We start from the raw sequence: 23,923 nt of genomic DNA on the forward strand, positions 1-23,923 counted from the left end.
GAACGGGCAAAGTGGAAAATCGCAAACAAAGAATATCGCAACGGCACGGCGCGGCGGCGGGCGTTATAAGTTGTTTACTCGATAAAAGGTCATTAGCAATACACCACCTGTTTGTGATTTCTGACAGGAAAATCTGTCTAATTAATTAATAGCCCAAATGAACTTTTCACAAATGGGTTGATTGAACGAAGTATGTTTTAATTATAAATAGAGCGATTGATAGCTAACAGATAAAGCAAAGGCGAGAGCCTGCAATAATTACTAACATTTTTAAAATTTTCCTCGCCCTAAAACTCGGCAATGGCCTCAAGTAAGCAGAACAAAGTGGTTTTACCGTCGTCGTCCACCCGTCGCTTGTATCCCCCACCCCCGAAGACGCGCAACTCCGCGTTTTTGATCTCCACCGCGCGCGCCTCTCATTCGAGAATTGACCGTAATATAGAACGTTTCGTGTTGCTACTATTTTTAAAACCGCGCCTGCCTTTCTTTCACTCTCGTAAAAGAGATTTCTGTGCAAAATCGTTGGCGTCGTTTGTTGCGTTGATGAAAGTCATGTGTGGTGCGATCCGGCGTGTTTTTGTGGTTTTCGCGGTGTTTCGGCGAGCCTGAGGCAGCAAGTGAATCGGCCAGTAAGGGAATACGCGCCCACCAGTGACGTGTTTATATACATATTGCGATAAACCTTTGTGTTTTTTAGTGTCGTATAGCGACTTTGGAGAGTCTATTTTGGTTTCTTTACAAACATTTTTACTGCCACGTAGCAGTGTGAAGTGTGCTATTTTTATAACCGTTCGCTTCGCTGTGTGTGAGCAGCAGGGCTTCGTTGCTGGAAAACGGCGGTCAGAGTGGTCGTTGTCTGCCATTTTCACTTTATCGGTGTATCGTTTTAGTGGATACAGGTCTCGATTGTTACTAATCGAATTAGCTTTGCTTTATTTTTGCCTAAAACAAGTGAACGTGCGCGTTTTTGGGATTACCTACTTTTCCATTGGAGTGACTTTAATTAAGACATCAGAAAACGTGAGTATTCATTTCTAAATCATACTTGCTCCCAACGGATTTGCATTGTTTATAACAGTATTTTCGTCGAAAAATCTTCGCATTTAATTAGAACCGTGGTGGAATGAGATTGTTACAGATGTGAGACACCTGTTTCGGCTACTAATAAATTAAGGGGGTTAGAATTCCCCTAATATAAATAGACGTCGAGTGGACCTGTCCCTAAATTGTCAGTAATTTTGCAATACCTCCACAATACGTCCCCTTTGCATATGAGGTAGATTTAAACTAATTAAATGGAGCATTAAACACTTAAGACAGTACCTACCTATGCGAAAAAGAACGCCTTTGGCTTTAATTGAATGTTTCGCTGGTTTGCGTTCAGGAAATCGTCAGTACAGACACGCTGTTATTATAGCTACCTACATTATATTTGAACTCATTAACTGAATCTCCGAACTGCTGTACCGTTAGGCGCTTTCGGAATTTTACCCTTTTTATATTAAGTAACATTGTAATAAAGATATTATCAATACTTATTGCTCCCTCGGTTATTTATGGCGTCTTTGTAACGAAAATGGCGGTTTCGATTCTGTCAAAAGTGTTAACCTGCAACGTTCAAAGTTTACTCGACCATTTTTAACAGTTCAAATGGTCGAATCGAAGTGTAAAAATAAATAAAAATCGTTCCCCTCCTGTTGCAGAGTGCCAAGGTTGGACCTCCTCGAAATCACTTTGCCGAAACAAGTTTGCTAGTGTGCATTATGTTTTTAGGAATGTGTTTGTAATCGTATGATGCGTGCATTTTTTTTTTGATAAAAAAAAACGTGTGTTCGAGACTGACATATTTGAAATTGCGCTCTCCGAGGTCGTAATACAGGTACATATTACCTTTTGATTCTTGAAATTTCATCTTCTGAGAATCATGCTTCAGAATGAAAATATGCCAATAATCATAAATCGGTTAATGCCCATTAAAATTTAGAATTTGCTCAGAAACTTAGAACAAATTCTCAAATTGTTGAATTTTAAAAGAACAGTAGTCTTCTAGATGTGCGATTTATAAGCACATTGAAAATTGTGCCGAGGAAGAGCACGTTGCGGAAGGTGACTGCATCTGTCTAAATGAGGACCACGCAGCACAAATTTTTATTGTAAAATAAAAGTTTCAATAACACTTTGGTCAGACATGTCAATTGGTTATTTCCTGTTTAGCCGCCAATACTCATTTTAGCTTCCTATAGCAATTGAGCTGCGATCACCGTTTTGGGGGGTGCAAACATTTCATCAAATGTCGACGTTTTAGATGATTTTAAGCAACCTCTAACTCTAAAGAATAGCATTTTTTTCTCTCCGAATGTAGATATTGTGTAGGTACTCCCTGGTTCGAGAGTGGTTAAAATTCGTGGCTCATTGAGATTTCCCGGTGAGAGATACAGCGTTGTTTAAATGGGGGCAAAGTTGTCTCTGTTTGTTATTTAAAAAAAATGCATTTTTGAAATTTTTGAAAATAACTGAGATAGCACCGAAAAACTAAAAATGTCAAATTTCGTTTTCATTTTCCCTGGCCTAAACAGTCGGAAATGGACGATTCCCGTTAGCAACTTCTATGGGCCGTTTTTTTCAGAGACTGAATCTGTTATCAGAATTTCCATAACGCGCTAGATGCTATTATACTTTCTTATTTCTTATGGGCGCCATATTGAATTTTTACGGACAAAACTTGACGAATTTTGACTTGTTGCAAATTTTCGATACGTTTATTAAGCATACGGAAATGAAAAATAACGGGGCGGATATTGAAAAAAAAATTTATAGCGCCGTAACATCATCGAATTTTTTTTCAAATATTTTTTATCAGATTATTCTTATTTTCTTGTTCTTATTTTTCTGTGTTCACGGAGAAAAAATATGTCAAAGTTAAGAAACTAAATTAATTTCCGAGAATTTCGTTAAAATTTAGCAAATGTACATACATTAGACTTAAAGGATGTAAGACCTTATTTAGGTATGTGGTAAGCGCTCAGATGGCGTTGCGCAGTTTGCCCATGAGCACATCTGATTTTAACAATATAGTCTAGGTGGCGATAGAGACTGTAAAATTGGCAAACTGGACATTTTGAGGTGGAAAAGAAAAAAATGGTGGAATATGTTCAGTTATAGGTGTCAGAAACAACACATTAAAAATCCCACCCCCCAGACCCTGTGCTAAAGGCTCCAGCCACCCCACCACCCCCCAAAAACCGTGTTTTCGCCCTTTTTGGCTGATATCTCGCGATCTATGAATATATGAAATATTTTTAGCTGAAAATGCTACTCGTGAAATTTCATACAAGATAGATACTCAGAAGTTAGCCTAGGTGTACCTCTTAGCCTAGGACATTCATAAAAGAAGCTAAAATCATCAATTTTCGTGACTTTTTGCGGTTTTTTGCAAATATATCGCGACCTTTAGGGCTAGATGAAATGTTTTTAGCTGAAAATGCTACTCGTGAAATTTCTTACAAGGTAGACACTCAGAAGTTAGCCTAGGTGTAACTCTTAGCCTAGGAAATCCATAAAAGAGGCGAACATCATCATCAATTTTCGTGACTTTTTGCGGTTTTTTGCAAATATATCGCGACCTTTAGGGTTAGATGAAATATTTTTAGCTGAAAATACTCCTCGTGAAATTTCTTACAAGGTAGATACTCAGAAGTTACCCTAGGTGTACCTCTTAGCCTAGGATATTCATAAAAGGCGTTGAAAATCATCAATTTTCGTGTTTTTTTGTGGTTTTTTGCAAATATATCGCGACCTTCAGGGCTAGATGAAATATGTTTTTAGCTGAAAATGTAACAAACTCTGCGTCCAGTGTCATGGAACATCGTGCCTAAATGCCACGCCGTCTCTTCAGGGTATACCCATGCAGGTAAAGCGGAAGACGAGGAGAACTACGAGTCGGTAATTTCAGACGACCCACTACCACTAGAGGACGTCGAAGAGCCTGAAGAAGTGGAATCTGATTACGTTGAGGTATAAATGAATGTGTGAATATTTTAATATGAAAATGCTGCTCTACGTGAATAAATGGTACATAGAAATACTTTGTTTTACAATGAATATTTCCTCACACATGAAAGTTGAAGGTGAAAGGTGACTTTACGCCAATTCTTCAGTTACCTACCTCGTATGAAATTGCACGAAGGGCATTTTCAGCTAAACATATTTCATCTAGCCCTGAAGGTCGCGATATATTTGCAAAAAACCGCAAAAAAACACGAAAATTGATGACTTTAGCTTCTTTTATGAATTTCCTAGGCTAAGAGGTACACCTAGGCTAACTTATGAGTATCTGTCTTGTAAGAAATTTCATGAGAAGCATTTTCAGCTAAAAATATTTCATCTAGCCCTAAAGGCCGCGATATATTTGCAAAAAACGCAAAAAAACACGAAAATTGATGATTTTCGCCTTCTTTTATGAATTTTCTCGGCTAAGAGGTAGACCTAGACTAACTTTATCAGTATCTACCTTGTAAGAAATTGCAAGAGGAGCATTTTTCAGCAAAAAATATTTCATTTAGACCTCATAGATCGCGAGATATCAGCCAAAAAGGGCGAAAACACGGTTTCTGTGGGGTGGTGGTGGGGTGGCTGGAGCCTTTAGCACAGGGTCTGGGGGGTGGGATTTTTAATATGTTGTTTCTGACACCTAACTGAACATATTCCACCATTTTTTTCTTTTCCACCCCAAAATGTCCAGTTAGATGTCTTTATCGCCTAGACTAATACGCGATACACGTGTCTTTATTGAAAGCTTTTGTGATTAAAAATTTCAGGAAAATATCTATAAGTGAGAAAGTTGACATTGCCCCGTCTACGCATGCGCACAATAATCGTCTTGGCTGAGGTGCCAGACTTATAAACTACCGAATGCAAAAACAACGAACTATATATCTTGAAAACCAGGTTGATCACGAAGGAATGAAGAAATTCTAGGGAATTTAGAGGAAATTCCGATAAAATCTAGAGGAAATTCTGAGGAAATCTAGAGCAAATTTTAAAGAAGTAATTAGGTAAGAGGTTTGTATAGGGAAGTAACGTTACTCAAAATTTTGTGTAAATTCGGAGACATTTAAGGCAATGCTAGAAATGTTAACGAAATGAAGAGAAATGTTGGCAATTTTTAAGCAATGAAGGAAATCTTCGTCCCCTAAAATAAGTCGTGAACAACCTCTGCTTGAAAACTGTAAGAGTAGTTAATACCTCGGACGGACGGACGGAGAAAGTGGACATAATAGCGCCTTTCAACATAAGTTTGAAAACCTGCTGACTAGTTTTTATATGGTTTCAGTGCTGAGATCTCCGTAGACATCAACCTCAATAGACAAAATAATCATTTTCAATTTGTCAGGACTTCTACTTGGGATCTCGCATTAGATCAAGGCCGGGTTTGGAAATCATGCTGAATCAGAAGCCTCTAATCTGCTGATCTACCTCAAAATATTAACCCGAAGTTCTGGTAGCGAGGAGGCTGGCCACGACTAAGTGTTGACTCTGAATGTGAATCAGAAGAATGTCCACTTAAAATTTTTCATAATTGGCGTAGATAATTTGGGGTATTTGAATTAAGTAATTAGCTGGTCAAAATGCCAAAGTTAAAAATTCGCGTGAAAGCTAGGGACGCGACCAGTTTTTTGCCCGTGTCATTCCAAAGTTGGCCTTTCAATGCGCTTTTTTGCAAAATTCTAAGAGCACGCGCCAAGAGAATTTCAATTTTTTTAGCGTAACGCAACGAAGTTGAGGTGGCGCTTATGTGCACGATTTTCCGTTGTCTGTCGGCAGTGTTGTAAAATTACGGTCATTTAGTTTCGTGACAAGTTGACCAGTCGTGACCGTTTAAATGACCGTCATGACCATATGAAAATTTTTAATTTGATAGGAACATCGAACATAAACATTTATTTTAATTTGATAGGATCATAAACATTTATACTAAGTCGAGTACTAAGTTTATTTACTAAAAATTAAATACAAGAGAAAATTTAAGATCTTAGTATTCCAATTTTAGGTTAGAATGGTCCGCGTCATGTTTCGGTCACAGTCCGTTTTTTATCAAAATTTCATCAAATGTCAACGTTTTAGGTTATTTTAAGCAGCTAAACATACATTTTAGGGCGAAGTACAGGGTGTCCTACTAATAAAGGCCACAAGCCATATTTTGGAGTGCGACCGCTATTCTGAATTGTTCAATTCGGCAATATAGATCATGTGATGGGGGGATGGGGCTTATTTGAAAGGGCTTGGTCCAAGGATTCCGTGCATACCGATATGTTTTGGTTTTGCGCATGCACAGTGTCAAAAATTTGGTTTAACGCATGTCCGATGCTATTTTTTTATTTATGAAGATATTTAAATGAAACTTTATATGTAAACACTACGAATATAAGTAAAATTAACGACATTTTCAAAATATTGTTCTGCGCATGCGCAATGACAATTTTCTTATTTATGAAAGCATTTAAATAAAATTTTATACTTAGGCTTTTGGATTAAAGACAAATCTCACACAAGTTGCGTGGTTTTGCGCATGCGCAGTGCCAACTTCCTTATTTACGAAAAAAATTAAATCAAATTTAAGACATAGGCACTTGGAACAAAGGAAAATCTAACGTTAGTTTCAAAATTTAATAATAATAATAATAATAATAATAATAATAATGTACGGTGTGATGATTTTTTTTTTTTTTTTTTTTTTTTTTTTTTTTTTTTTTTTTAAGGGCACTACTTCACCAGACACAGGCACAGGAACTAATCGTACCTTGATTGTAACCGTGGATATACCAGGTAGACCTGAGTTTCACAAGAAACACCGACCCATAATAATAATAATGTCTTTTATTAGCTACATTACAACAACATATATAAAGTACAGAAAAAAAACAACATTCTGCGTGCTAAGTAGCTAATTGGGCGAAGTTCGAATGCAGTCTCAGCAGAAACTGCATTCGCTCTTCCACTTAACCCATTTCCCAAATATACATATAAAGTTTTGAACGAAAGACTATATGGCTTCTAAATAATATAACATAAACTGGTGTGCGTGGTTGCAGCACAATTCATGAACGATTGATGAGTGCTGAAAATGTGAGTTAATGAGTGCGTGATTCGGTATGAGGGCTAAATAAATCCTATAAGATAACCAAATTGACAACGAGTTTATTGCAACTGACGATTAAGTAATAATAGTTGGATGTACTTTTTGAATTTGTGAGGAGGCAATCTTTTACACTTGTTTGGCAATGAGTTGTAAAGTTTCGCTATGTTTTAGCTAAAAGAGCGCTCATAAAGTGCTGATTTATAGAATGGTGGGGTGATTAATGCAGCGTACCTACTATTTGAGCTCAATCCGACATTCTCATAGAGGTACCATGGAGTCTTCCCAGAGATTATTTTATGGTATAATGTAGCAGAGTGAGCGAATCTCCTATTTTCCATATTAAGCCATTTCATCTCATGTAATTTATGAGAGATTCGATCATACTTTCTAACTTTAGGTTTAGGTTTGCGCATGCGCAGGGTCATCTTTCTTATTTATGAAAGCATTTAAATGAAATTTAATATACAGGGTGGTGACTTGCGTAACCCATCATAGGGATTTGAATGTAACATTCATAACATGCGATTATTGGCTCCCCAAATTATTTTAGAGCAAAAATGTATTAAGGTTTTTTGTAGAAAAAATTTTTTTACGTCAATCAACCGTTTTAGTTTTCAATTTTTTGCATAATAAAGACGGAAAAATAAAACCCCCATCTTCTTCAATAATCTGCAATGCCTTGGAATTTTCTAAAACAAAAAGATATCCAGTGATCAATTAGCAGCAATTCGAAATGGATTTTATGATCGACTTGGTTACTGTCTTGCAGTTAATGGTGACTTATTCGAACATTTATTGTAAATTGTTATATTAAGAAACCGTTTTTAGTAATTTGGTCTTTCTTTATGTTGAATTCGCTGTTCTAAATATAATACTTTTTGATAGAATTTGATTTGTTTTATAGCGGACATTCCATGGCATGACGGATATTGCCTGGCGTAGTTTTTGTATTATAAAATTCCATGGCATCACAGATTATTGAAAAAGATGGGGGTTTTATTTCTCCAATTTTCCGTCTTTATTATGAAAAAAATTGAAAACTAATACGGTTGATTGACGTAAAAAAATTTCTTCTACAAAAAACCTTAATACATTTTTGCTCTAAAATAATTTGGGGAGCCAAAAATCGCATGTTATGAATTTTACATTGAAATCCCTATGATGCGTTACGCAAGTCACCACCCTGTGGTAGAATGGAATTGAATGCCCATATAGACAGTTTAAAATAAGACTAACAACCGTTTCAGAATTTGATTTTGCAATGCCAACTTTCTTATTTATGAAAGCATTTAAAATGTCATCACAATCAAATGTAGGCACTTTTTAATGTTTGTATATACACTCCACCATTTTTCATTAAACTGTATAGACTTCGACGATAGGCGGCTCATTTGAAAGAGAATGGTCAAAATGGGGTAAGGATCTCGTGCCTACCGGTATTTTTTCCTGGTCCTAGCATTAATATTATTAGGAGGAAAATACGCTCTCGTCATTTATGTTTGCATAATGACCTTTTACCTTGTGTTATAATTACCAGTTACCATTGACATCGCCATTGACTGTGTGAAGTCAAAGGCAAACAGCTAAAGTACCTTGCTTATAAACGGTTAATCGCCAAATGAACTAATGGATCATAGCTTGCAAAGAAATCCTTTGGGCGCTCCTCGACATGTCCACCATCAAATTTGCAGCGAATTTAAGGGACAAACTATACGGAAACGTTAAACGCGATTGCTCCCCTGCCCCGCTGCTATTCCTGAACACTAACGATTTGTAAACCACACATAGATCGAGCTTACCGGCTGTTTCAGAGGCTGTTTCAATTAATTAAATAACTAGGACTATAAAAATGACTCCACCCTGGGATCTATTATCCGGTAGTTTTCAGAAACGTAGCAAAGCGAGCTTTGTTATTTTCCGATTTACGCCCACCTTCTGAGGTTATTCGTCCTTAATTGTTAGTGTTCATTGAACAGTCAATTGTGTGCAAATTTCGGATGCGCGATCATAATGGGGCTTTATTCAAATCGAAGTTATTTATTTAGCTCCTTGTACTTTGTACGTCGAAAAAGTTTCATTTGAACTAAATTGTTCTTTCCAGATAACCCTATGCTCATATGGCTAATTAAAGACAAAAAATCCTTCAAACGCATGGCTTTACTGGGGAATGGGATCGTTTTCTACGGTCAGTAACCTATGATAATGTATAATAGGGAACCACGCCCGTGACTACGATAACTTTATTTTAATTGTTTTCTCATCGAACCGCGTGTTCGCAATTTTTTTCAATCGCTTCTGTATCATTATTGCTTAAATGTGAATTTGATTTATTAACTGGCCGCGCCGCGATTGAATTAAAATGAAGCACTCGCACCCCAGTGGCTCTGTTAATTCAAAATTGTGCCGTTTCCTGAATAAAATTGTCAAGAGTTCCGTTTCGAAGATGAACTTTTAAGAGTACCTCTTTCACCAAACGTTCTTTGTCTAATTGATTTCAGGCAAACTTCGTTTAATGATCGTCAATGAAATAAAAAAAAAAACGTGTCGCTGTGGTTTTATTTATAGCCTTAAATTGTGTAAGCGTGGACATGTGAAAATGTTGTCCAATCAAATAATTGACAACTTCGCTATTTCTTAACTGTATTATGCTTTAGAGAGGCAAACTGTACTACTAAATAGTTATGGTAAATAGACTGATCGACAAGTCCGTCCGTGTGTTTGACTAACGTTAGATGCGCGGAACACTACTCCAAATTCACTTTCCTCATTTCAATGGCAGTGTGTGATCTTAATCTTTACGCACCTTTAAAGAGTTATCTATAAAATCCGACGTACGTAAAATATGAATTAACGTGTTGTAGACCTAGAATAATAAAAATAAAACAAGATAACCTTGCCTGGCATTGATCTTGTAATAAAATGAGCCTCTTCTGACGTTTGCATAATAATTGTCCACATTTAAAATTAACATCTAATGCAAATTTCTGGTTAGAATTGAATTGTGAAGTTTCGAATCGAGATGACCCATATTTTCAATGTAGGTGAGCTACTTATGGGTAAAAAAAATTACATTGACGGGACACTACAAGCGATCAGCTATTTTATTACAGAATGTTGAGAAACATTACATTACATAATTTGAGGTAGATCGTTGATTGTGAAGGCAGATCGGAAGATCATGAACACTCTTAACCCCGGATTGTAGTTATTTTCGAGATTATCTCAATCAACAATAAAACCCAATGAAAACAATTGACTATTGGAAACGTATAGCTCAAATAAAACTGGAAAATTGCAAGCGTGGGATTAAGGCAATTTTCCCAACAAATTATTTAATGACTTTTAAATTTAATTAGGTAGCACAACTGAAAGTTATTTGGTTAACATCGCAGTAGTAATTTTATATTATAAACAAATTGCTTGTGAAATTGTTTAAAGTTCATTTCTCGTACTATTTATCTCTATATACGAAATATAACCTTAATTAATAACAAATATTCGAGGAAATATAACGTTTTTACCGAGAATGTTGTCATTCTTCAACAGTCTGACCTATTTTCTGTTCACGGCGATGTACTTTTTTTTAATTAAGAAAACCCATGTTTTGAAAGTGGTATTAAAACGTCGCGTGACAGGTTGGAGTTAATTTATAACCTTGAGTACCTACATCAATTTTATCACGTGTAATTAATTATTTTTTTTATTACCTTTTAGATTATATTTTCATAATATTTTCTTTTTTGTGTTATTTTTGTTTGCTTAAAGCTTCATTTGCCAAAAAAACTGTTAAGAATTGCGTGTTTTGAGTATTCTTTATGGAGAAAGCAAAATTTATTTAATCTCTAGTTTTAGTCAGCAAAACTACGCACGCCGAGATGAAATGTACTTAAGTTTCCATTTCATATAGGTATATGAATAAATGTTTCCGTTTTCCAGGAAATTTGTCCAATCGGCATTCTCGCACGATCAGGGCTTTGTGCGCGGGTACACCATCCTGTTGAGACTAACAGTTTAAAACTTTTATGCGCCACATACCGTTGTATTCGTAATAAAAATGCTACTCGATACAGTATGCACAAATCGCATAACATTAGTTTCAGGACTTCTAAAGGACACGCGGTAAGCGGCTACTGGTGAATGCTAAAACAAAATTAAAGCGCACAGCAATTTCCCTAAGCGGGAATAGTAAATAATCCAATACGGTAGGGGTCTATTCTATTCGCAGGGGAGCCCGACCGGGCAGCACTTAGGCACATCAGAGGCCCATTGTGCCTACCCCCTTTCTTCGCAACTGAGTTCAGAGCCCGTTCCTCTCAATGAAGGATAGGACCCTGTAGGTAGGTAGGGGTATCTACGGGAAAGCAAATGCAGGAATGCGAAACAATAACCACTCCTTATAATTATTAATGAAATGGCAATTGGCAAGTAACAAAGAGTCTCGCAAAGAGCTTCCCTTACAACGAGCCTTACAATTAAACGTAGCGATAGAAATTACTGTGCAAGAAAAAAAGCTGCAGATACTGTGCGGTAAACTTTATGTGAAACCAAAATTCAAACGGTATGTACTTATAAACGTAACTTGCAAAGATGCAAATGATTCCCTCTAAACAACTGTTTTATTTTTTATAAAATTCGGCTATATCAGCTATGCCATGGAAGGAACGACGGTTTTTCCAACCGACACAGCGTATTCGGTTATCTACATCCAAAAATTACAACTGCTTTAATTCATTGTGGGGTCTGCTAACGCAACATCTTTTCGTTATTCGAACCTACTACTATGGGCCTTATACATATTCTCTTCTTTACGATTTGGTCTCGGATTTGGTATAGGCCTCGCCACAAATGCCAACGTCAAGCTCTTCGCAAACGTCAAACCAACACCTTTTTGTAGTTTTACTAATCATCTCTCTCAGAATCTTTCTTTCCTATCTCAATTTTCTCTCATACTTCCATTATTCAATGATCCTACCATGTTTACGGTGGTGTCCTTATACGTCACCTTCGCTCTCTCAGTTTTGTCCATAAACATGTCCCTCCATCTGTTAGTACCTATTTTGGACAAGCACATCACAACACACCCTTCTTCTTTCGCTAGCTACCGACCAAGATCGAACGTTTCTTTACTATTATTCACGTTCACTTGCATGTGTCGTTGCAATTTGCACTACTTCCCCCTCCGTCTTCTGTATACAATCCCGACCCAAGTGTCCATCTTGTCCGCATTTGTTGCACGTCCTTTCTTGAGTGGTACTACGACTGAGCGAGTGCACCCATCCAACCCTCCACCGTGCCTTCTCCAATAAATCTTCCGCATAGCGTCCCTGCATTACCACCTGTTCGACTTGTTGCCCCCACCCTATCAAGGCCATTTGCTTGACCAAAGGTTCCGCTTCTGGGTATCTTGATCTAATCATCCGCCACTACACTCGACATTACATGTTCGTAGCAAAAAAAAAACATCACAAATAATAACAAGATACAAAGAATCGCATACCATTTTCAGTAGATGCATTTTTTGCCACTCGGCTCACATTCGGAAACCAGACTTTTAATCCGGCTCATATTCAATAGCACTGATCCTGGAAATCTATTGGCGAAGGTTTGACATCGCTGTCCCTTTTGGTTCTCGAGTTAGACGAGGAACAGACGGATAAATCATCACGTAAGGAGTATTTTTTCTTTTTGAAAAAATTCCCTAAAAATGAGATCTGCCTAACTGCAACTTTCTTATTATGAAGATACTAACCATAAATGCTTTTAAGAAAAGCAAACGTAGCCTCCATGTAAAAATTCAAATACGCACATGCGCAGCTTTAACTTCCCCATTTATGAAAATATTTCCTTGAGACATTAACCATGTTTTAAGCATAAAAAGGCTTGTGATTCCATAACCTTCGGAAAGTACTGATCTATGCATAGAAAACAGGCTAAAGTTACTATATTTATGTTGTTTTCGAAATACCATTTTTAAATAGAATAGCAATAACGAATATTAATTTATTACGATAACGTACAATAAATAAATTATAAAAAAGTTGAATTCGTGTACAATGTGTCCTATTTTGCTTGAGGCTACAGTGTACCTGAACTGTTTTTAAAGATAGACTTGCGGTTTTCGCGACCCCGTGCGAATGTGAATTAGGAAAAGAATGCAAATAATTGACGTGAAGATATACAGAGTGTTGCATCCAAAAAACACCAACTTTGGGTCAAATCTCAGGAAAGGATGGTCCAGAAATTTTATTGACTACGCCAATGGATTCTACGTAAAAATATCTAAAATTGGCAATTTTTTTCTTTTGCTTCCTTACATGGGTAGTAAGATATGACAACATTCCAAAAAGTCAAACTCCTCGTTTTCGCTCTGTATCTCAAAAACCAAAAGTATATGTTTGTGGTATTAAAAGTTTCACAAGAAAGTGGCTTAGGGTGGCTAAAACCGCAAGGCCCTATCTTTAAAAACAGAAACAGCTGAGTTACATTGCAGTCTCAAAATGACTGGCATTGCGTAGGTATCATGTTTGCAAATATCTCATGAAATACTTCTCGTATTCTTGGACGGAACCTGAGTCTCATGAACAGCAATTGCATCTACGTATAGGAAATCATTTTCCTCCCATTGTACGTGGTATGGATAGCGTATGATCTTTCAAAATTCCATATACTGCGAGGTTAGGGAAATTCGAGTTTTTATGGACTCTTTTGTTGAAACAGGCGAATTTTCCGTCACGCCCAAAGTAATTCAAATTCCAGTCGTTCAAGGATTGAAGTAGCCAATAGCGTTACGAAATAAACTGTAAGAGATAAAAAAAGTATCCTATCATTAAGGTTTATTGTCGGGTTTATAAAAAAATACAAAAATATATAGGGTGTTACATCCGAGGTTACATCCTTATCGACATACACACTATTTCATTGAACCTTGTATGTCTAAAAATATTTTTAGGTTTTGTAAAGCTTCCCGTCAAAACTTTTGTTCAACTAATTCCCTGCGGGGCATCAAAATCTGCATGTTCATTGTTCAGACGCATACTTAAATTATTGTGAATCTTCCAATTCCATTCAAGGCTTCTCAATTCCCCCCAATGATTTCAATTTCTTCTACAATTCCCTCTCCCTTCACGTGTACATCAAAATTCCACAGTGAAAAACCATTTAAATCTATACAAAGCCGAGTTACTTTTCACTACATCTAAATTGTGGAATTTATTTTCAATAAAATGGCAAATAGATCGTCATTTACGTCAAATTAAACTTGTACTTGTTCTACTTTTGATGAAGTGGTTTTCTAACTTACTGTGAAGTGGAACCTCTCTTATCTCAATTATGGAAATTGATAAGTTGTTGCTAATTATTTACTCGAATATAATATAAAAATGATCAATTACTGTATTTTAATTAAATGGGAATGGGACACCGGCAAATTAAGGACACCCTTATTAGTACGAGTTGATAGTATGGACGCAACTTGTTTGGTGCCGATGCCAATGGGCGCCTGCAATTTGAGTGGTGTGTTAAGGTTACTGCCAATATAAATTATAATCAATTTCGACACTTCCGATGCCATTTTTAGTATTTCACACTAACATCGTTAGACATAATTGCACTGATTGTGTTTACACTATGGTCAGGTCGAGGGTCGGGTTTTCCAAGTCTGACCTAGTGCCCGGTTTTCAGACATCACGGCACTAAATGTTAACAAAACATTCAAACATTTAAAATAAAATACAACAAATTAAATTCCCACAATAATATTGTAATTAACTAGAGGTTTAATAAGCGCTTTACTATAGCAATTCAGTATAGCTCATTACATGGGAAACTCATACTGTTCGATCAATCAAATGAAATTGCCAACTATCGCGACCTTGCGCCGAGCGACCATTACTTATACGCTTTTCAAAGTATCTCGCCCACCTTGATGATCAATTACTCGCAAGGTAAGTAGGCGAGTATGAGAGTACAATGAAACATGAATCTTCCGATAGCCGTTATCGATACATGTGCTTATCGGTTGTGAGTGGCTGATAGCAAATTGTAGTATCGTACACAAATTTGTGTTAAATACAAACAATCATTTTTAATAAATATCTGCATTAAAATCGCACGTTCCTAATGACACAACTTATTTATAACTATGTTATAATGATCTATTCTAGTATTGTAAATAATCTTCGTACGTAATTCGATATTTGAATTCTACACAAAAAGAAGCACAATATGATCAATCAGTTTTAATTAAAATAGAAAAAGAAACCAAAATCAACGAAGTGTATGAATATTAGGCGGTGTTCCCACAGTCGTAAAATAGTTATATTTAGAATTGCACAGTCCCAGCATTTTGCAACGCGATGGATTTATGAATGTGGGTTTGATGTGTTGCCCTTGATAGTTAGAGACATGACGGCTGGCTAAAAGGAATACCGAAGCAAGCTAATTGAATTTATTTGTTTTATACATTTACAGCTACGACATGTGGAAAATATTCGAGCAATAAAGTTGGTCGGCCGAAAGTGGGACAGTAACGCGTTTCTCCTCGATCGCGGGGCATTGCCTTTGCCTTGCTGTTCGGTCTAAATCAGACGCAAACAACTACGTGATATTCATTTGGCCGTGGCCTGCCCACCATCCTCTACGCAACGCGTTCAACGATCAATAATTTATTCAAATTCATTATTAATATTGTTACAAACTTCAACCTATAGCTGCACCGCATACCTACTAAGGAATTTGTAAAAATAGAAAGTTGATGGTGACAAATTTCACTCATCACGAGCAACCTAAACATTACCCTATAGCTACGATGTTTAGTAAAAAAATGCGAAGGCGACGTAATTTTAAAAAAGCTTTGGGAGTTATGTGCTAGGAGGTCAGGAATTTTAAGCGGCATTCCGTTATTTCAAACTTATTTAGAATAGGAATGTCTCTAATGTATGGACTAATAATTAAAATACTAGCTAAATATACAGTAAGTTCAAAATTACCATTTTTGCCATTTTTAAGATACCTATGTGCATGTGAATCTTTACTGGGATTTCTTGTTGGGCATTTAGATTTGTTTACGTTTTCCACTATACAGGGTGTTCATGACCGCATGTAAAAAAAAATTGGGTGATAGAAGGGATAAAGACAAGTACTTTTTCCATATAAACCGATGGTCCAACGTCACTTTTTCAAATGACACCCCCCATTTTTTTTTCTTCACTGTTGTTTTCCTTTTTCCGAGACCTTTAATTATTTGATATAAAATGTCAAAGGCTGCTTCAAACGGTTTCCGAGATATTCCATGTTTTTTATTACACAAGAAGTGACTAAAACCCGAGCTAAAACCTGGAATATCTCGGAAACCGTTTGAAGCAACCTTTGACATTTTGTATCAAATTAAAGGTCTCGGAAAAAGGAAATCAACGGTGAAGACAAAAATGGGGGTTGCCGTTTGAAAAAATGGTGTTACGGATATTTAAACATTTGAAAGTTGAGAGCGTTGTAAAAGTGACGTAGTCTCACTTTTTTAGACGGTTACGCATACCATAAGAAAATTCTTTTCTTAATAAAGCAGTGAAAACTGTTTTGCAATATCTCTCATCGTTTTCGAATAATAAATATTTAAAATTACCCCTACAAATTCAATCTTTGACATAAAAACTTGAATATCGACGAAGCCCTTAGAGCAAAGGTACAACTATGTATGTATCTTTGTACTCCAAATTCGAAATAGAATCCGAAAATGTCAAAAAAATAGGGGGTCCCTATTTAAAATAACAAAGTTGATGGCTACTTCCGGTATTTGCGTAAGTGGCGCCATCTTGAAAGTATTTTAGTTCATTGCATTATGTACCAAAACCCTTAAAGGACTTATCAGTTTAGTTTCATTTTTAAAGGTTATCTCCTACTGACGCTCGTCAAGAATGATCCTGTATAGGTACAATGTTTCATTTAAATATTTCAACAAATAAAAAAATTGGATTGCGCAGTTACCAACGCTTGGTTGCGCATGTTCAAATTTTCTTAATTCGTCAGCATAGTTGCTTGAGGTTTAAGGCATATTTGCTAACACAGAAAACCGTACATTCATATGTTCTTTGTAATAAGAATGTTAAAAGAACCCTATTTTTTTTAGGTTTGGTCAGTTTTTGGGCTGTAACTTTTTGGCCCGCTGGTCTGCGTAGCTGGAAAACAATAACGACGTTTCTTATATCCTTAAAAACATGGTTACCAATTTTCAGAGCGATCCGACTAAACAAAGATATCGTGCACACGGATAGATAGACAAACGGACATGCAGACAGACGGACAGACAACAGACAGACAAACAGAAATTACAAAATCATAAACTATCTCGGAGTTCGTTAATAAACGGCAAAGGTGCGTAAAATTATAGTACACGAGAAAATGATTTTTTACTATAACTTTTTTAATAATAAACGCAGAAAAAACCTTCCTTGGTGCAAGCCTCGACGCCATAATGAACCAAATAGCGAAAAAAGTAAAACAAAAGCTTTTAAGATAAAGATCTAGTAGCGACCGGGCGGACAGACGGACTGACAAAGTGGACACAATAGCGCATTTTTTTTAATTTTTATGGAAACAAATGGAACTTGCGGCTTTATGATTTTGCAAAAAATGTTGCCAAAGGCACCGAGAATGCGAAATAATTCCTCTAGACAAAGTTCGGTTCATGAGACTAACGAATCTATTTTTTTTAATTCCATTAGCGTGATTAGCTTATATTCAATACAATACAGTTAATTCCAGTTAGTGAAATTTAATTCAGTTAATACCAATTTAATGTTAATTTAATGCATTTAATTTAACACTCTTGTAATGTGAGATAAGGTCCTAAGTGTACGTTTTGGGAGCTACCAGCTGCGCCCTGAAAAATTAAGTGTATTTATTTTTCCAGGAATCAGAAAAGTTGAAACTTACGACCTTATAGTCCAGGAAACGAAACTTAAAATAGTATATACTTAAAAACATGTCAATTTTTCCGAAATGCGAGTTGCATGAAAATTTGAGATTAAGTTCAACTAACCCTCCAGTTCAAAATCTATATTATGGCGATGGGCGCTCTTCAGTTTTTAGGGGTGAAAACTACCCCTTTTGTAAAAACCCATAAAACTACATATTAAAGCATAAGGTGAGTAAAATTTGGTTTCAGATGAGTTGAGTAATGATTGTTAGAGGCCTTGGAACATATTCGAATATTTCAACCCATAAAAATCAACCCTTATTGAGGTTTAATAAAAAAGAAGTATTTACCCTCAAAAAGTTAATAATAATTTATTATTGACGACAGTTGTTCAGTTTGCATTTCGAACAAAGTATCCTCCTGATCAGTGGCGGACTGGCAAATTGAACTGGCCCGGGCAACCGAACAGCACCGGCCACATAACGGGGGGTTGGTTATACCCGAAATTTTTCTCCAAAGTAACCCCCTAAAATAGCATTTTAAAGCATCTGCACTTATTCCAAAATCGATTACAAATGTAGTAAATAACAAAAAACGCACGACATCATTTTAATAAAAAGATAATAATTATAACAAGTGCGATACGTCTTTTTATAGGTTTTTTGGGATGGAGATTACAATTTTGATGTCAAAATATAATTTTTGAATAAATCCTAGAAAGATATACAAGATAGCGTCAAAATTTAGAGTTAAAAAGTTTACCATTTACTCCAATACCCTTACTTAAATATCCCCATCCCACACACGAAGACTCGGACAACGAGTAAATTTATGTTTATCTGCAATATTTTTTTTGCTTGTTATTTTTTTGTTTAAAAATGTAATATATCTGTAAGTACCTAATGTATTTTAGTTTGAGTTAATATATTAATTTTTTATTTTATTCAGTAGTTCCAGCTTCCCCCCTTAAGCAGCTCCCCCCCCCCCCCCAAAATAATTAACAAATAGGAGTTTCTGTTTTAAGACCTGTTTTGATCTGAAATTCGAGATTCTTATTCATAAAAACATACAAATCGATGTACGACTCGTTAATATTGAAATAATATAAAAACCAACCCCCCAAAAACACCCCCCACTCCACCAAAACGCCCCCAAAAATATTTTTAACAGCAAATTTGAATTCAGAAGGGTCAAAACCCCAAAATTAATGTGCTATATGCCCATATTTTTTAAAACTTTAATTTTTGTATTTTTTGCTAACTTTTTTTTCTCAAAATGCTCAAGAGTGTCAAGGTGGCATCTAACGGATTCGCAAAGTAGACATCCTTACGAACTAAAAACCGTCAAAAAACCTTCACCGTACCTCAATTCCAGGTTAAGCCAAAAATCCCAGTTTGGCATCCAGATTATTAGGTTAAGCTCGGCTTAAATTTGTCGGTGCAAACGGACAATAAAACACACAAATTCCGCAAATTGGAATACGTTAAATTAGTCTTACTTTGAAGTATAGTATTAAGTATAAAATGTCATAGACTGCCTGTCTGCCTTCAAGACTGAATTTTATCGTTAACAAGTTACGGCCCTACGGTAGACGACACCGTGCGACACCGGTTGCCCGCCGGCCCAGTCCGCCACTGCTCCTGATAGATGGTGTATCAAACCTTGATTTAAACAATTAACAGTTCATATAGAAGAATTTGTTGCAAACGAAGGCGATTATAACGACGAAATTCATGGTGTTGTACAAATATGCTCGATGAAAATGACGTGTTGCTTTTTAACGAGCACATTCACTATTATTGATGGTTGCACGATGACATCTTGTTACTTCGATTCTTTCTTGGTCGATTGTTGTTGCTGATCGGCGAATGCAATTCTAGCTTCGGTGTCTGAGTGTCTCATGCGCCGCACATTGCAAGTGGGAACATATACAGGGACAGGCGAAATAGGTATATACAGAAAGTGTTGGGATATTTTTTTTGACGGAACTTTCAAAGAAAAAACTAAAGGATAATAATTCAAGTTAGGGGACTTGAACTTACAACAATCCAATCAAATAATCTTTAGAAGCGAATTAAGTGAGGGTGTCATTTTATCATAAAGAAAACTATCGGGAAAGAGGACTTACTTCATTGTAAATACGCGCATTTTTCGTCGCATAAATTATTGTGTATAAATTTACATTATTGTCAGAAACGACGGAGAGAATAAAAGCGCGAGAATCTTTATTCCGTAGTCAAAATTCAGAGATTTTAGAAAACTTGTGACTGACGACCAATGCTCGCGATCCAACAAACTACTGGGATTTTGTCTCCGTACCCTCAAACCACTTTTACAAACCTTTCCGCCAGCCTCAATGATTCCAAATCTGAAATTCCGATACGTTCTGAAAATGTGGTTAAGAAGGTAGTCTCCACTCAAATTTTGTATCAACATTGTCAACAGCAAAAAAGGGGTGATCCATTTAGAAGCCATCAATTTAATACACGTAGAAAAGGTTTAATTATTTTGCCCCTTACCCCATTTTTGCCCACGCATTCGAGGTTGCATTAGTTCGTTGTGCGTAATTTAATTCATGTTTGAATCTCTCAAAAATGAAATAATTACTCGAACGGTTCAATCAAATAAATTTATATTAACCAGTCAAATATCTCATTACATTTACACATATTCTCCAATGAGAGGGCTGCTGGGCGTACTTCCCAAATAAATATTGTATGGAGGCTCGGCAGAACCGATCGATACTTGAAAGCGGAGTTCTATTGAAAACATCACCTTCACTAAAACTGAACATAGTTTTCGGTAGGGGCTCGCAGAAGATGGATGATGCGAGGCGAATTTAGCGTTTATGAAAAATTCGAGCGTCCCTTTTGGGAAAACGAAAACTTGACAAACTATAAAACTTTTATTATCTCTTTACTGTCCTAAGACTCTCATTTGAAAAGCTAATGGCGGTTTCTATTTTTTTTATATTCGTGTAAGCGGGCTCGATTTAGGGAAATAAACGAGAGTGCTTTTTCGCGAATCCGTAGTGCGTGTTCTCAATCAACTTCTTAATTAGCAAAAATCAACCAATTGAAATATCAGACTAGTTTAATAAGCATATTTTGGTGACATTTTTGATTGTTTGACTGTTTACTCGTGTGTTATTGTTTATTATTTATTTGTTAGTGTTAAATTTACTTAATCATGTTAAACAAATATTTGCAAAACCAAAATATTTAGTCTGCGCTGTGGCGTAAAAGAAAAGTAACAGAAGTTATTGCAGGTGAGGAATAGGTGAAACGGATTTTTTTTTGCTTTTAACGTCAATGACCAATATGCGTGCACGATCATTGTGACCGGAGATCTAAGCAAATAAAAAAAGAAATCTGGGATCGTCTCGGTTATTTTGAACTTTTAAACCCACCTGTTCTCTACCTGCATATAGAAAAACAGGTACCGAAAGATAAACCGCACACAGAAACGTTTAAAAGGGCGATTGTGTCGACCCTCCCTTTGTAAGTTACGTCCCTATTTTACGTCACTCACACTTGTTACACATTTTATTACGCGTTAGAGATTCAAAAGTAACAAAATATGTCCGTCTATTATGTACGTTGATTCTTTTTCACAATATTCCAGGGATTTAAAATAACGTCAAAATAATAAAATAGAATTTTTTATTAATTTAACCGCAACAGTGCAACACCTACCTATGCGTGTACGTACTGATTATTCCGTTTCAATAACGGGATTCTATTACCTGACCAGAATAAAGAAACCTGACCTGTTTTTATAGGACTTCTAAATACAAAAGCGAATACTTGTCATTTCACTTCTTTTTTTCGAACTGTTACCTATTTTCTATGTCGAATTTGCGCACTTCTTGTAATGGCAGGGCAGTGATACATACAATCGATTTCATTTGCGCTAAAAACCGCCGTAAATTGATAGGCTGTTTCTAATTTCGCAAAAAGGTTTTAATATTTGGAAATGCTGTCACAAAGACTTTACGTGAGTAGCACGCGCGCAACGTATGTTCCAATTGAAAGTGAAAATAAAGCGTGTTTAAGAACCGTATAATCGAAGAAATTTCACAGTTGTTCACGACTTGCTATCACGCTACAAATGTAATTTAACCCTTTATTTAATGCCCAGAGTTCAAAGTTTGAGAAAACGTAACTAAATTATGCGTGCAGATATCCTTGCTTATTTAAATCTGATCGAGATCTTGAATACGCTTCACTTTTTCATCTTGGTATTATACAGTGCGCAAATTCGAATTAGAAACCAACATTATACTTTAGAAAATTCTCTTTTATCATTGTATATTAAATCAGCTTCATCTTGTATATTGAATAATTAATCCTAATCTTTGAATCATTTTCACTCATTTGATTTATCCTCTAGACCTTGAACAGTTGAGAGAATAATATACTCAACGGTGAATCCGCTTTAATTATTTCAAATTGTCTAGTTACCTTAAATAGGAATCATATTAGTCTGGAATTTTTAATGTCAAATCCTGAATTTTTCGTATTGAGCAATTTTTTCGTTTTCGTGTGTCGTTCGAGAAAAATCGTAAAATAATCTTAAATCATTTTTAGAGCCTTGAGTGGTGATGAAATCTGCCTGAATTTTGGATGAAGCTTTAATTACTTTAAGGACCGGGCTTTTATGTTTTATTTAAACTTACATATTTGATATTTAATTTCAATGGGAACATGCAGGGTGCCCACGATGAATACCGGCTATCTTTAATTCCAAAAAAAATATGACAGTATAAAAATGTCGGTAAAAGCAACATATTTTCCAATTGGTGTTGCTTGCGGTTGTACCGGAAGTTGATGCCCACTTACTTATTTTATGTGGAACATCCTATAGATTATTTCAATTTTAGATTCTACGTGAGATTCCATTAATTATTAACATTTTAATTTTTATATCGGAAATTACGTTTCTAACCCAAACGATAATTGATAATTTTTTTCTATATGACAGATTGGGCTGGTTTCCTTTCATAGGAGGTTCCGTTTTGGTGGACTGTGTTGATATTTTGATTATAAATAAACACAGGGATTTCAAAACATTAAAAATGGAATTCAAAAACTTTCGTTTTTTTGCATTCGGTAGCTAATAAGTTCCGGTATCTCAACCAAGAAAAATTTTGACGGTTAATCTGCGCATGCGTCCAAGATAAGGATGTCTATCATGGGGATATCATAGATAGAAAATACGAAGATGGTTAAATCAGGGACAAGTCCCTAGAAAAAGCGATATTTGCCAATTTGGTTTTTATTTTCTCTGATGTTATTTCAACAGACAAAAAATTAAAACACATTCAGATTCAGATTTTCAATACATTTCTGGAGAAATCATTATCAACTTAATTTTTATATATATGACCCGTAAAAAAGTATATACTGTATTTTGAGTAGCATTTTTTATTACGAATACAACGACGTACGGCACCCAAAAAAAAGTGTTGGTTTCAACCGGATGGTGCACCCGCGCACATCGCCCTTATCATGCGAAAATACCTACCGGACAAATTTCCTGGAAAATGAAAAATTTCTGTTAGGTATTCTCGCCCGCGTAAGGTGTTGTATACGGGTGCACCATCCTGTTGAAACCAACAATTTTTAACTTTTGCGTTTTTTGTGTTAAAGTTTTCAAAGTATTTCGAATCATCTTGAGCTGTCATAATACACCCTTTTATCTTGAATAAACGATCCTGGATTTAAAAGTTGAACATCAGCACGAGTCTACAGCTTTCTTTGATAAATTAATATGAATTTTGAATTACATGGATCTTATTTGAAACCAAATAGAATAGTCTTGAATTATGTCGAATCATGTTGAGTTACCTTGCATTGTCTTGAGAAATTTTG

The 23,923-nt window shown here is 35.9% G+C and overlaps 1 long non-coding RNA gene across 1 annotated transcript in view; it reads left to right on the forward strand.

Moving 5' to 3' along the window:
* Positions 1 to 433: 433 nt before the first annotated feature.
* Positions 434 to 23,923, forward strand: part of LOC116163387 — a 119,728-nt gene continuing 96,238 nt past the window's right edge. The window contains exon 1 of the long non-coding RNA XR_004143733.1: positions 434 to 1,020. This is a non-coding gene — a long non-coding RNA (uncharacterized LOC116163387). The remainder of the gene's footprint in view (positions 1,021 to 23,923) is intronic.

This window comes from Photinus pyralis, unplaced genomic scaffold, assembly GCF_008802855.1.
Source record: "Photinus pyralis isolate 1611_PpyrPB1 unplaced genomic scaffold, Ppyr1.3 Ppyr1.4_LG2, whole genome shotgun sequence".
In the NCBI taxonomy this organism is placed as follows: Eukaryota; Metazoa; Arthropoda; class Insecta; order Coleoptera; family Lampyridae; genus Photinus; species Photinus pyralis.